General features: G+C 46.4%; 1 long non-coding RNA gene across 1 annotated transcript in view; it reads right to left on the minus strand.

Moving 5' to 3' along the window:
* Nucleotides 1–13,470, minus strand: part of LOC120040348 — a 47,544-nt gene that overhangs the window by 8,339 nt on the left and 25,735 nt on the right. The window contains exon 2 of the long non-coding RNA XR_005475624.1: nt 10,291–10,648. This is a non-coding gene — a long non-coding RNA (uncharacterized LOC120040348). The remainder of the gene's footprint in view (nt 1–10,290; nt 10,649–13,470) is intronic.

Here is a 13,470-nt window from a genome sequence, read left to right on the forward strand (position 1 = left end):
CCCCTCCATTACCCTGGCTATGGTTGTAATAAGCCCCCACCATTACCCTGGCTATGGTTGTAATAAGCCCCCACCATTACCCTGGCTATGGTTGTAATAAGCCCCCTCCATTACCCTGGCTATGGTTGTAATAAGCCCCCTCCATTACCCTGGCTATGGTTGTAATAAGCCCCCTCCATTACCCTGGCTATGGTTGTAATAAGCCCCCTCCATTACCCTGGCTATGGTTGTAATAAGCCCCCTCCATTACCCTGGCTATGGTTGTAATAAGCCCCCACCATTACCATGGCTATGGTTGTAATAAGCCCACTACATTACACTGGCTATGGTTGTAATAAGCCCCCTCCATTACCCTGGCTATGGTTGTAATAAGCCCCCACCATTACCATGGCTATGGTTGTAATAAGCCCACTACATTACACTGGCTATGGTTGTAATAAGCCCCCTCCATTACCCTGGCTATGGTTGTAATAAGCCCCCACCATTACCATGGCTATGGTTGTAATAAGCCCCCTACATTACACTGGCTATGGTTGGAATTCATGTGGTCTTGCCAAGAGGCTGGGTCTGGCACAGATCCACCAGACAGATGACACTGCTCAACGGCTCCTGACGCCATGGCAACTGTGCTGTAGTGTGTCTTGGTCTGTCCCAGAGGAAAAGCAGAACTTGGTGACCAGTGCAGGGCCGGGCTATGAGTCAGTCTCAGTCCGTTCCATTCAGCTGGCCTGACCACTGCTCATGGACTAATGGAAAAGCTCTGGCTGATTCCAACTGTTTTGTCTACCCACAAACTGTTCCCATGGATACATCAGGCTGTGGGAATATCTGTGGTGTGTGGCTAAAACTGCATATCTGATAGAAAGAGAAGCCGAAAGAGAACAATCTCAGTTAACCCGGAACTAAAGTCTTGTGTAACTGGTCAGCTGCTATGTTAACGTAGTCGGCCCACCAGAGCAACAATGGCATGTGGACACACTGACACTGACAGACTTAATGACAAACAAAGTCCACCAAGCCAGAAATCAACACTCACAGCCCCCTGACATGAACTTTGGGTTCAGTTCACATGGCAAAGTTGAATATTTAAAGTATCTTAAGTCCAAAAGTGAACAGACTACGATATAGCATCCGTTATCCGTTAACTGCTAACAGTACTGCATACATGTGATCATTACTTCAACTTCCTATCTATATGTTGTGGGCAGTAATATAGTGGCTGTATTGGCATGATATTTTTACCTCAGTGTGGACCTCAATAAGACACATCTGTTTCAATAAAATAGCCTTCTACTGATACTACTGGAGAAGATTACAATCGGATACACATGTTGAACAAAATTCATATTTACTGGTGTGAAGTATCATCCTGTTCTAGACTGAGTATCCTGTTGTAATATAGACTAAAGTTTGCATGATATTGTTGAGGTACTTCCAGACTATTTAATTAGCTAGATGAGCACTAATGTTATTTTGAGAACAGCACAAGATGAGCCCTAAGCATTGTAAACATCCCATGAACTTTAGTAACATTATAATCATGTGATGTGCTTTTTTTATGTCTTTGAAAGATAACTCTCAGAGAAAAGATCATGTTTTGCCACAAGACGTAGTTACAGTACATCTCCTCTGTTCACTACAACCTTACTGAACCCAACCTACCACAGCCTGGGTACCTACTGTAGTTACAGTATCCTTACTGAACCCAACCTACCACAGCCTGGGTACCTACTGTAGTTACAGTATCCTTACTGAACCCAACCTACCACAGCCTGGGTACCTACTGTAGTTACAGTATCCTTACTGAACCCAACCTACCACAGCCTGGGTACCTACTGTAGTTACAGTAACCTTACTGAACCCAACCTACCACAGCCTGGGTACCTACTGTAGTTACAGTAACCTTACTGAACCCAACCTACCACAGCCCGGGTACCTACTGTAGTTACAGTAACCTTACTGAACCCAACCTACCACAGCCTGGGTACCTACTGTAGTTACAGTAACCTTACTGAACCCAACCTACCACAGCCTGGGTACCTACTGTAGTTACAGTATCCTTACTGAACCCAACCTACCACAGCCTGGGTACCTACTGTAGTTACAGTAACCTTACTGAACCCAACCTACCACAGCCTGGGTACCTACTGTAGTTACAGTAACCTTACTGAACCCAACCTACCACAGCCCGGGTACCTACTGTAGTTACAGTAACCTTACTGAACCCAACCTACCACAGCCCGGGTACCTACTGTAGTTACAGTAACCTTACTGAACCCAACCTACCACAGCCCGGGTACCTACTGTAGTTACAGTAACCTTACTGAACCCAACCTACCACAGCCCGGGTACCTACTGTAGTTACAGTAACCTTACTGAACCCAACCTACCACAGCCCGGGTACCTACTGTAGTTACAGTAACCTTACTGAACCCAACCTACCACAGCCCGGGTACCTACTGTAGTTACAGTAACCTTACTGAACCCAACCTACCACAGCCCGGGTACCTACTGTAGTTACAGTAACCTTACTGAACCCAACCTACCACAGCCCGGGTACCTACTGTAGTTACAGTAACCTTACTGAACCCAACCTACCACAGCCCGGGTACCTACTGTAGTTACAGTAACCTTAGTGAACCCAACCTACCACAGCCCGGGTACCTACTGTAGTTACAGTAACCTTAGTGAACCCAACCTACCACAGCCCGGGTACCTACTGTAGTTACAGTAACCTTAGTGAACCCAACCTACCACAGCCCGGGTACCTACTGTAGTTACAGTAACCTTAGTGAACCCAACCTACCACAGCCCGGGTACCTACTGTAGTTACAGTAACCTTAGTGAACCCAACCTACCACAGCCCGGGTACCTACTGTAGTTACAGTAACCTTACTGAACCCAACCTACCACAGCCCGGGTACCTACTGTAGTTACAGTAACCTTACTGAACCCAACCTACCACAGCCCGGGTACCTACTGTAGTTACAGTAACCTTACTGAACCCAACCTACCACAGCCCGGGTACCTACTGTAGTTACAGTAACCTTACTGAACCCAACCTACCACAGCCCGGGTACCTACTGTAGTTACAGTAACCTTAGTGAACCCAACATACCACAGCCCGGGTACCTACTGTAGTTACAGTAACCTTACTGAACCCAACCTACCACAGCCCGGGTACCTACTGTAGTTACAGTAACCTTAGTGAACCCAACCTACCACAGCCCGGGTACCTACTGTAGTTACAGTAACCTTACTGAACCCAACCTACCACAGCCCGGGTACCTACTGTAGTTACAGTAACCTTAGTGAACCCAACCTACCACAGCCCGGGTACCTACTGTAGTTACAGTAACCTTAGTGAACCCAACCTACCACAGCCCGGGTACCTACTGTAGTTACAGTAACCTTACTGAACCCAACCTACCACAGCCCGGGTACCTACTGTAGTTACAGTATCCTTACTGAACCCAACCTACCACAGCCTGGGTACCTACTGTAGTTACAGTAACCTTACTGAACCCAACCTACCACAGCCTGGGTACCTACTGTAGTTACAGTAACCTTACTGAACCCAACCTACCACAGCCTGGGTACCTACTGTAGTTACAGTAACCTTACTGAACCCAACCTACCACAGCCTGGGTACCTACTGTAGTTACAGTAACCTTACTGAACCCAACCTACCACAGCCTGGGTACCTACTGTAGTTACAGTATCCTTACTGAACCCAACCTACCACAGCCTGGGTACCTACTGTAGTTACAGTAACCTTACTGAACCCAACCTACCACAGCCTGGGTACCTACTGTAGTTACAGTAACCTTACTGAACCCAACCTACCACAGCCTGGGTACCTACTGTAGTTACAGTAACCTTACTGAACCCAACCTACCACAGCCTGGGTACCTACTGTAGTTACAGTAACCTTAGTGAACCCAACCTACCACAGCCTGGGTACCTACTGTAGTTACAGTAACCTTACTGAACCCAACCTACCACAGCCTGGGTACCTACTGTACTTACAGTAACCTTACTGAACCCAACCTACCACAGCCTGGGTACCTACTGTAGTTACAGTATCCTTACTGAACCCAACCTACCACAGCCTGGGTACCTACTGTAGTTACAGTAACCTTACTGAACCCAACCTACCCCAGCCTGGGTACCTACTGTAGTTACAGTATCCTTACTGAACCCAACCTACCACAGCCTGGGTACCTACTGTAGTTACAGTAACCTTACTGAACCCAACCTACCACAGCCCGGGTACCTACTGTAGTTACAGTAACCTTACTGAACCCAACCTACCACAGCCCGGGTACCTACTGTAGTTACAGTAACCTTACTGAACCCAACCTACCACAGCCCGGGTACCTACTGTAGTTACAGTAACCTTACTGAACCCAACCTACCACAGCCCGGGTACCTACTGTAGTTACAGTAACCTTACTGAACCCAACCTACCACAGCCCGGGTACCTACTGTAGTTACAGTAACCTTACTGAACCCAACCTACCACAGCCCGGGTACCTACTGTAGTTACAGTAACCTTACTGAACCCAACCTACCACAGCCCGGGTACCTACTGTAGTTACAGTAACCTTAGTGAACCCAACCTACCACAGCCTGGGTACCTACTGTAGTTACAGTAACCTTACTGAACCCAACCTACCACAGCCTGGGTACCTACTGTAGTTACAGTAACCTTACTGAACCCAACCTACCACAGCCTGGGTACCTACTGTAGTTACAGTAACCTTACTGAACCCAACCTACCACAGCCTGGGTACCTACTGTAGTTACAGTATCCTTACTGAACCCAACCTACCACAGCCTGGGTACCTACTGTAGTTACAGTAACCTTACTGAACCCAACCTACCACAGCCTGGGTACCTACTGTAGTTACAGTATCCTTACTGAACCCAACCTACCACAGCCTGGGTATGTACTACGTCTCCCAGCAGCATGATATCAGACAGCCTAGTTAGTCTCCGATGCCCTGGCTTCACTCAGGAGATGGAAGCCTGAGACAGAGGCTAAAACAGTCTAATGAATGGATATTAACCCAGTGTGTGGTTCGTCACCAAACCCCATTCATGTTACTTAATACTCTACATCACCACGCTGAAGCATGGCAAATCCACGGTTCCTATGGCAACCACTGGGACACATGGGGAGCAGGGAAACGAAGGCTTCAGAATGGACTGAGGATGAATCCCAAACGGAACCATGTGGGACACAGTGGGAGAGATGGGTTTGGGAGTAAACAAAGGAGGGTTCAGTAACATCCACTGGCGTATGTTGCTATAACAACCGGAAGAATACAGCACTGTACCAATAAATTAAATCAGCATGGTATGAAACTAAGTAAAAAGAGACAGAATTATAGGACATACGATTCTTTTTGGATAAGCCTTACTACAATAAAATGGAATATAATCCACCCTGTAGTGAATCCCTGCCTAGAAAACAAATAAAAAACTTCAATCTCCTCAGACAATCAACTGGCCTTGCGTTGAGACTGTCTGTCTAAACAGAACAACAGAAGGGATAGTTACCCTTCGATGCTGATCTTGGGTCAGTTTTGTATTTTCACAAATAATGGTTAAGGTTAGGATTGGGGGAAGGGAAGTTGATCCTAGATCTGTACCAAGGGGAAACTTCACCCTACACCGAACAGAACAATGCCAGGACCCTAACCCCACCAGGTGGCAGCACTGAACCACAGCAGCACAGCTCTCAGTCCTTTAATGCCATTGAGCTGCTTCCTGTACTCATAGCAAGGGTCCAACACCAGAAAAGAGACTACATGTTGCCATTCATTCATCAGCATAGAGGTAAAGGGTACAACAAACATTTCATTGTGGGTAACTCAACGCTGCTTCCAACAGTTTTGGAAGCAGTCAGTCTGTATGCATGTCAGCTTGGCTGTCTTCAGCTAAAATACAGTTTTTATTTTATTTTATTTCACCTTTATTTAACCAGGTAGGCCAGTTGAGAACAAGTTCTCATTTGCAACTGCGACCTGGCCAAGAGCAAAGCAGTTCGACACATACAACAACACAGAGTTACACATGGAAAAAACAAACATACAATCAATAATACAGTAGAAAAATCTATATACAGCATGTGCAAATGAGGTAGGATAAGAGAGGTAAAGGCAATAAATAGGCCATGGTGGCGAAGTAATTACAATATAGCAATTAAACACTGGAACGGTAGGATGTGCAGAAGATGAATGTGCAAGTTGAGATACTGGGGTGCAAAGGAGCAAGATAAATAAAGAAATACAGCATGGGCTATTTACAGATGAGCTATGTACAGGTGCAGTGATCTGTGAGCTGCTCTGACAGCTGATGCTTAAAGCTAGTGAGGGAGGTAAGAGTCTCCAGCTTCAGTGATTTTTGCAGTTCGTTCCAGTCATTGGCAGCAGAAAACTAGAAGGAGAGGCGGCTAAAGGAGGATTTGGCTTTGGGGGTGACCAGTGAGATATACCTGCTGGAGCGCGTGCTACTGGTGGGTGCTGCTATGGTGACCAGTGAGCTGAGATAAGGTGGGGCTTTACCTAGCAAAGACTTGTAGATGACCTGGAGCCTTTGGCGACGAGTACGAAGCGAGGGCCAGCCAACGAGAGCGTACAGGTCACAGTGGTGGGTAGTGTATGGGGCTTTGGTGACAAAACGGATGGCACTGTGATAGACTGCATCCAATTTGTTGAGTAGAGTGTTGGAGGCTATTTTGTAAATGACATCGCCGAAGTCGAGGATCGGTAGGATGGTCAGTTTTACGAGGGTATGTTTGGCAGCATGAGTGAAGGATGCTTTGTTGCGAAATAGGAAGCCGATTCTAGATTTAATTTTGGATTGGAGATGTTTAATGTGAGTCTGGGAGTAGAGTTTACAGTCTAACCAGACACCAAGGTATTTGTAGTTGTCCACATATTCTAAGTCAGAACCGTCCAGAGTAGTGATGCTGGACGGGCGGGCAGATGTGGGCAGCAATCGGATGAAGAGCATGCATTTAGTTTTACTTGCATTTAAGAGCAGTTGGAGGCACGGAAGGAGAGTTGTATGGCATTGAAGCTCATCTGGAGGTTAGTTAACACAGTGTCCAACAAAGGGCCAGAGGTATACAGAATGGTGTCGTCTGCTTAGAGGTGGATCAAAGAATCACCAGCAGCGAGAGCGACATCATTGATGTATACAGAGAAGAGAGTCGGGCCCGAGAATTGAACCCTGTGGCACCCCCATAGAGACTGCCAGAGGTCCGGACAACAGGCCCTCCGATTTGACATACTGAACTCTATCGGAGAAGTAGTTGGGGAACCAAGTGAGGCAATCATTTGAGAAACCAAGGTTGTTGAGTCTGCCAATAAGAATATTGTGATTGACAGAGTCGAAAGCCTTAGCCAGGTCGATGAATACGGCTGCACAGTAATGTCTCTTATCGATGGCGGTTATGATATCGTTTAGGACCTTGAGCGTGGCTGAGGTGCACCCATGACCAGCTCTAAAACCAGATTGCATAGCGAAGTAGTTACGGTGAGATTCGAAATGGTCGGTAATCTGTTTGTTAACTTGACTTTCAAAGACCTTAGAAAGACAGGGTAGAATAGATATAGGTCTGTAGCAGTTTGGGTCTAGAGTGTCTTCCCCTTTGAAGAGGGAGATGACCGCAGCAGCTTTCCAATCTATGGGAATCTCAGACGATATGAAAGAGAGGTTGAACAGACTAGTAATAGGGCTTGCAATAATTTTGGCAGAAAATGTACAAAGAGAGGGTCCAGATTGTCTAGCCCGGCTGATTTGTAGAGGTCCAGATTTTGCAGCTCTTTCAGAACACCAGCTATCTGGATTTGGGTGAGTTTGTAATGGAAACAAAAAATCTGTGTGCTCATTGAACAAGTTTTGGATGCAGCATAGCACCTCCCTGTTTCACTCCGTTTCAGTGTTTCTTCTCTACTGAACAGGACCAGGAGAATGATGAGAAATGCAGTCCCACTGCCCCCTGGGAGTTCGCTGAGTGAACACTGAGGGTGTGTCCCAAATGCCACCCTATTCAAAGTACTTATTTTCATCAAGGCCCATATGTCTCTGGTCAAAAGTAGTGCACTATATAGGGAACAGGGTGCCATTTTGGATGCACCCTGAGCAAGCAGCATAATCTGGTCCCCTAACTGGCCTCATGACAGGAAGTGACAGTCAGTGGCAGGTCACAATAGAGTTTGGTTTCTCATTCTCACCACATCTCCCTCACTACGCCCGTTAAGCCACCCCTCCCCCCAGCATTTCCTGGGTTACAGATAGCCTGGTGTTACAGAGGGTCTCCGTCCCAAATAACATTCTATTCTCTATATAGTGCCCTACTTTTGACCCTATGGACCCTGGTCAAAAGTAGTGCACTATAAAGGGAATAGGGTGCCATTTGTGACGGAGACCCTCTGTAACTCCCTCCTGAGTTGTGTTTGAATCAATAAGAATGTAATTTTAAAGTACTCAGCAGAAGCCACAATAATACAGCCGTAAGTTAGATGAAACTGTCCTCACAGTGAATTGTGACATTCATTTCCCCATGGGCTCTGTTTGTCAGGTTGCCAATACTGGTACTGTTCAACAGAAATGCTGATGAAACACCACCCAGAGCATATGATTTTGCCCACTGTGATCCTAAAATTCAATGGTTCTATAAGTAATTCTATGATTTGACAAAGCTAGGCCATAAAGTGAGATGGGTACAGGCAAATAGTAGGGCGCAGGAGTATGGTGTGGTTGGGTTTGTTGTGGTGAACAAGCGGATCTCTCCAGTGACTCAGACAGATGTGTTGTGTGGGTTCGTTCCCCTGATACCCGCACAAAGGGACTGCTGGGTTCGTTCCCCTGATACCCACACAAAGGGACTGCTGGGTTCGTTCCCCTGATACCCACAAAAGGGACTGCTGGGTTCGTTCCCCTGATACCCACACAAAGGGACTGCTGGGTTCGTTCCCCTGATACCCACACAAAGGGACTGCTGGGTTCGTTCCTCTGATACCCACACAAAGGGACTGCTGGGTTGCATCGCTCTGCTCAGTGAAGCGCTGTGCTCTGCGAGGCTGTGCTGTCTGCTGGGCACGATCCCTGCCAGTCCCCTGGGACTGAAACACTGACGCCACTTCATTCTTACATCTTGAGAAGCCACTTTTCATTTCTATTCACAGACAGAAGCATTGAGAGGGTTTACATGAACTTGGTTTGCCTTGCAGCTGCATTATAACTGTCAATAGCAGGCTTCGGTGTAACGGATACTGCTCTCTCTCTCGCTCGCTCTCTCTCTTCCTGCAGTGTAGTTTATCCAGACCATACAGAAACAGGGCATGCATCCCAAATGGCACCCTATTCCCTATATAGTGCACTACTTTTGACCAGGGCCCTATGCCATTAGGGAGTAGTGCACTATAAAGGCAATAGGGTGCCCTTTAGGATGCAGCTAGCAAGCGAGAGCGGGGAGAGCGAGCGAGAGCGGGGAGAGCGAGAGCGACCATATTCGTTGTTCTGTGGAGAACCATTCTGATGATGAATAATAAAGTATTGGCAGCTGTTCCTCTACTATGGCTTGTTTCAAGTGCTTGTGTTGTACATCCCACATTCAATAACACACCCACTGACCACATGGAAATCTCTAATAACACACCCACTGACCACATGGAAACCTCTAATGCTTAAACAATAACACACCCACTGACCACACAAATGAAAAAAACAATTTGTGGTTCGTGTTCCATCAATCTTTCAATTCCAGAAGCAGCAACACTCAGGACATAAAGGTGTTCTGGAATAAGACTACAACTGCTCTTTGGAACATGTATTGAATTCCAGATGGAGCTACTCTGAAGTTCTGAGAAGAAGACTTGTTGTAGAGCTCTGCTGTAGTGTTGAGCAGAACACTGAAGATGTGTGTGTGTGTGATCTAGCTTGGACACACACACACACACACACACACACACACACACACACACACACACACACACACACACACACACACACACAGCAGGGTGTTAGAACCTGGATCTAGTTTAGAGGGACAAGGGAGCGCTGCTTTGATTCAGCCAGATACACAACAAGGATCAAAAGGTTACTGAATGAACTGAGGACTACAACTTGTCTTGAATTCAGTGAAATCCATAAACAATGCAGTGGAGGCTGTTTATGGCTTTCAGTTACACTGAATTCAAGACAAGTCAGAGCCATTTTCTGTCAATCAGAATTGGATTTAGTCTCCTACTGCCAGGGCTGTACTGCACGTACCAGTGATGGTCCCGGCATCTCTGTAGACGGTGGTGACATCATCGGGGGGCGCGACCTCAGTCACATACTGCTCTTCGCGGGGGCCGTGCGCGCTGGGGTAGTCTGGCTGCGGATTGGAGGGTTCCCTGTGGGGAGGGGCGGAGGTGGAGGCAGAGGTGTTGTGGTGTGAAGCTGCGGTGTCCAGCTTGCTGGATGAGATTCACAGGAGAGCAGTATGTGCCATGGGCAGGGCCAGCAGAGGGCGTCAGGCGGAGGGAGAGAAGCAGCAGCGGCTATACACCCTGGACCACACCGCACCTGACTACACCACCACCTGACTACACCACCACCAGACCAGATCACTTCCTGTAGACGGAACCTGGGAAGAGAGAAGAGAAACATGAATTGGGTTGCCAGGCAAATTCAAAAGGACCCACAGGACAGACGTTTAAATAATCCATAGGAAAGCAGGTCAGGTCACAGCAGGTCACTGTATCCCCTGGTTCAGGAGGGAAAATAACCAGCCTCTATTGTGGCTCTGTTCAGAAACAACCTCTCAGTTTGAGGAACTTCATGTATATAAACAAGTCCCTAGGTGTTAGGGCCTATAGGGGCTAGGGGTTATGGACTAAGGCTTGTTTATGGAATGGGCCCATGTAAGACGGGTAGCAGCCAGCAGGATGTACTATGGGAGAGGTGAAGGACGGAAGGACCTGCTTTCCACTCAGAACATAAATGTTGGTGAGCTTTAACTTTCTCTTTCACTGTCTGGTGCTTGCAGAAGTCTGTCTGAGTATTTATAGCCCTATCAAACCACCTGGGAGACTGGTAAGACATATCAACAACAGGAAAAGCATTGATGTCCTTTTCACACTTCAGAAGAAGTTACAAGACTGATATTAAGCTGCGAGAATGTCAAGATAAAGTGGGACAGTAAAATAAAATAAAAAAGCATTTCTATTCATCTTAGGATGCAGTGATGCAGAGAAGATTTTGAACCTCCCTGTCCCAGTTTTGCTAGTACTGAGAAACAGAACATCAGTGTGAAATCAGAAAATACTATAAAATAATTAGAAATGATTATAAACTTAAAGCCACGTTGTGAAGAAGGTAACATGTGTGTTGGTCTTAAGGCCTCAGCATGCTTCAGTTCGGCTGGTAGCTAGTCTAAGATGTTGGGTAGCTAGCCGTCACATCTATGATGTTGGGTAGCTAGCCGTCACATCTAAGATGTTGGGTGCAGTATTTCTCAATAAAAAAATGTGCATGAAAACTAGGCGTCTATCGTTGAACGACAACATATACTTTATTGAAGAATCCTTACAGTTGACCAATCATGGACGAAGGGACATGCACGTTGGCTCCTGAACTTTGTCTGGCCTTGAGAAAAAATGTTGTGTGCCCGAACAACGAAAAAAACCCTTACCCAAGTCCACAACGAACAAAACCCTTACCCAAGTCCACAACGAACAAAACCCCTTACCCAAGTCCACAACGAACAAAACCCCTTACCCAAGTCCACAACTAACAAAACCCCTTACCCAAGTCCACAACTAACAAAACCCCTTACCCAAGTCCACAACTAACAAAACCCCTTACCCAAGTCCACAACTAACAAAACCCCTTACCCAAGTCCACAACTAACAAAACCCCTTACCCAAGTCCACAACTAACAAAACCCCTTACCCAAGTCCACAACTAACAAAACCCCTTACCCAAGTCCACAACTAACAAAACCCCTTACCCAAGTCCACAACTAACAAAACCCCTTACCCAAGTCCACAACTAACAAAACCCCTTACCCAAGTCCACAACTAACAAAACCCCTTACCCAAGTCCACAACTAACAAAACCCCTTACCCAAGTCCACAACTAACAAAACCCCTTACCCAAGTCCACAACTAACAAAACCCCTTACCCAAGTCCACAACTAACAAAACCCCTTACCCAAGTCCACAACTAACAAAACCCCTTACCCAAGTCCACAACTAACAAAACCCCTTACCCAAGTCCACAACTAACAAAACCCCTTACCCAAGTCCACAACTAACAAAACCCCTTACCCAAGTCCACAACTAACAAAACCCCTTACCCAAGTCCACAACTAACAAAACCCCTTACCCAAGTCCACAACTAACAAAACCCCTTACCCAAGTCCACAACTAACAAAACCCCTTACCCAAGTCCACAACTAACAAAACCCCTTACCCAAGTCCACAACTAACAAAACCCCTTACCCAAGTCCACAACTAACAAAACCCCTTACCCAAGTCCACAACTAACAAAACCCCTTACCCAAGTCCACAACTAACAAAACCCCTTACCCAAGTCCACAACTAACAAAACCCCTTACCCAAGTCCACAACGAACAAAACCCCTTACCCAAGTCCACAACTAACAAAACCCCTTACCCAAGTCCACACTAAACCCTAAAAGTCCACAACGAACAAAACCCCTTACCCAAGTCCACAACTAACAAAACCCCTTACCCAAGTCCACAACTAACAAAACCCCTTACCCAAGTCCACAACTAACAAAACCCCTTACCCAAGTCCACAACTAACAAAACCCCTTACCCAAGTCCACAACTAACAAAACCCCTTACCCAAGTCCACAACTAACAAAACCCCTTACCCAAGTCCACAACTAACAAAACCCCTTACCCAAGTCCACAACTAACAAAACCCCTTACCCAAGTCCACAACTAACAAAACCCCTTACCCAAGTCCACAACTAACAAAACCCCTTACCCAAGTCCACAACGAACAAAACCCCTTACCCAAGTCCACAACTAACAAAACCCCTTACCCAAGTCCACAACTAACAAAACCCCTTACCCAAGTCCACAACTAACAAAACCCCTTACCCAAGTCCACAACTAACAAAACCCCTTACCCAAGTCCACAACTAACAAAACCCTTACCCAAGTCCACAACTAACAAAACCCTTACCCAAGTCCACAACTAACAAAACCCCTTACCCAAGTCCACAACTAACAAAACCCTTACCCAAGTCCACAACTAACAAAACCCCTTACCCAAGTCCACAACTAACAAAACCCCTTACCCAAGTCCACAACTAACAAAACCCTTACCCAAGTCCACAACTAACAAAACCCTTACCCAAGTCCACAACTAACAAAACCCCTTACCCAAGTCCACAACTAACAAAACCCTTACCCAAGTCCACAACTAACAAAAC

Source organism: Salvelinus namaycush, unplaced genomic scaffold, assembly GCF_016432855.1.
Source record: "Salvelinus namaycush isolate Seneca unplaced genomic scaffold, SaNama_1.0 Scaffold343, whole genome shotgun sequence".
In the NCBI taxonomy this organism is placed as follows: Eukaryota; Metazoa; Chordata; class Actinopteri; order Salmoniformes; family Salmonidae; genus Salvelinus; species Salvelinus namaycush.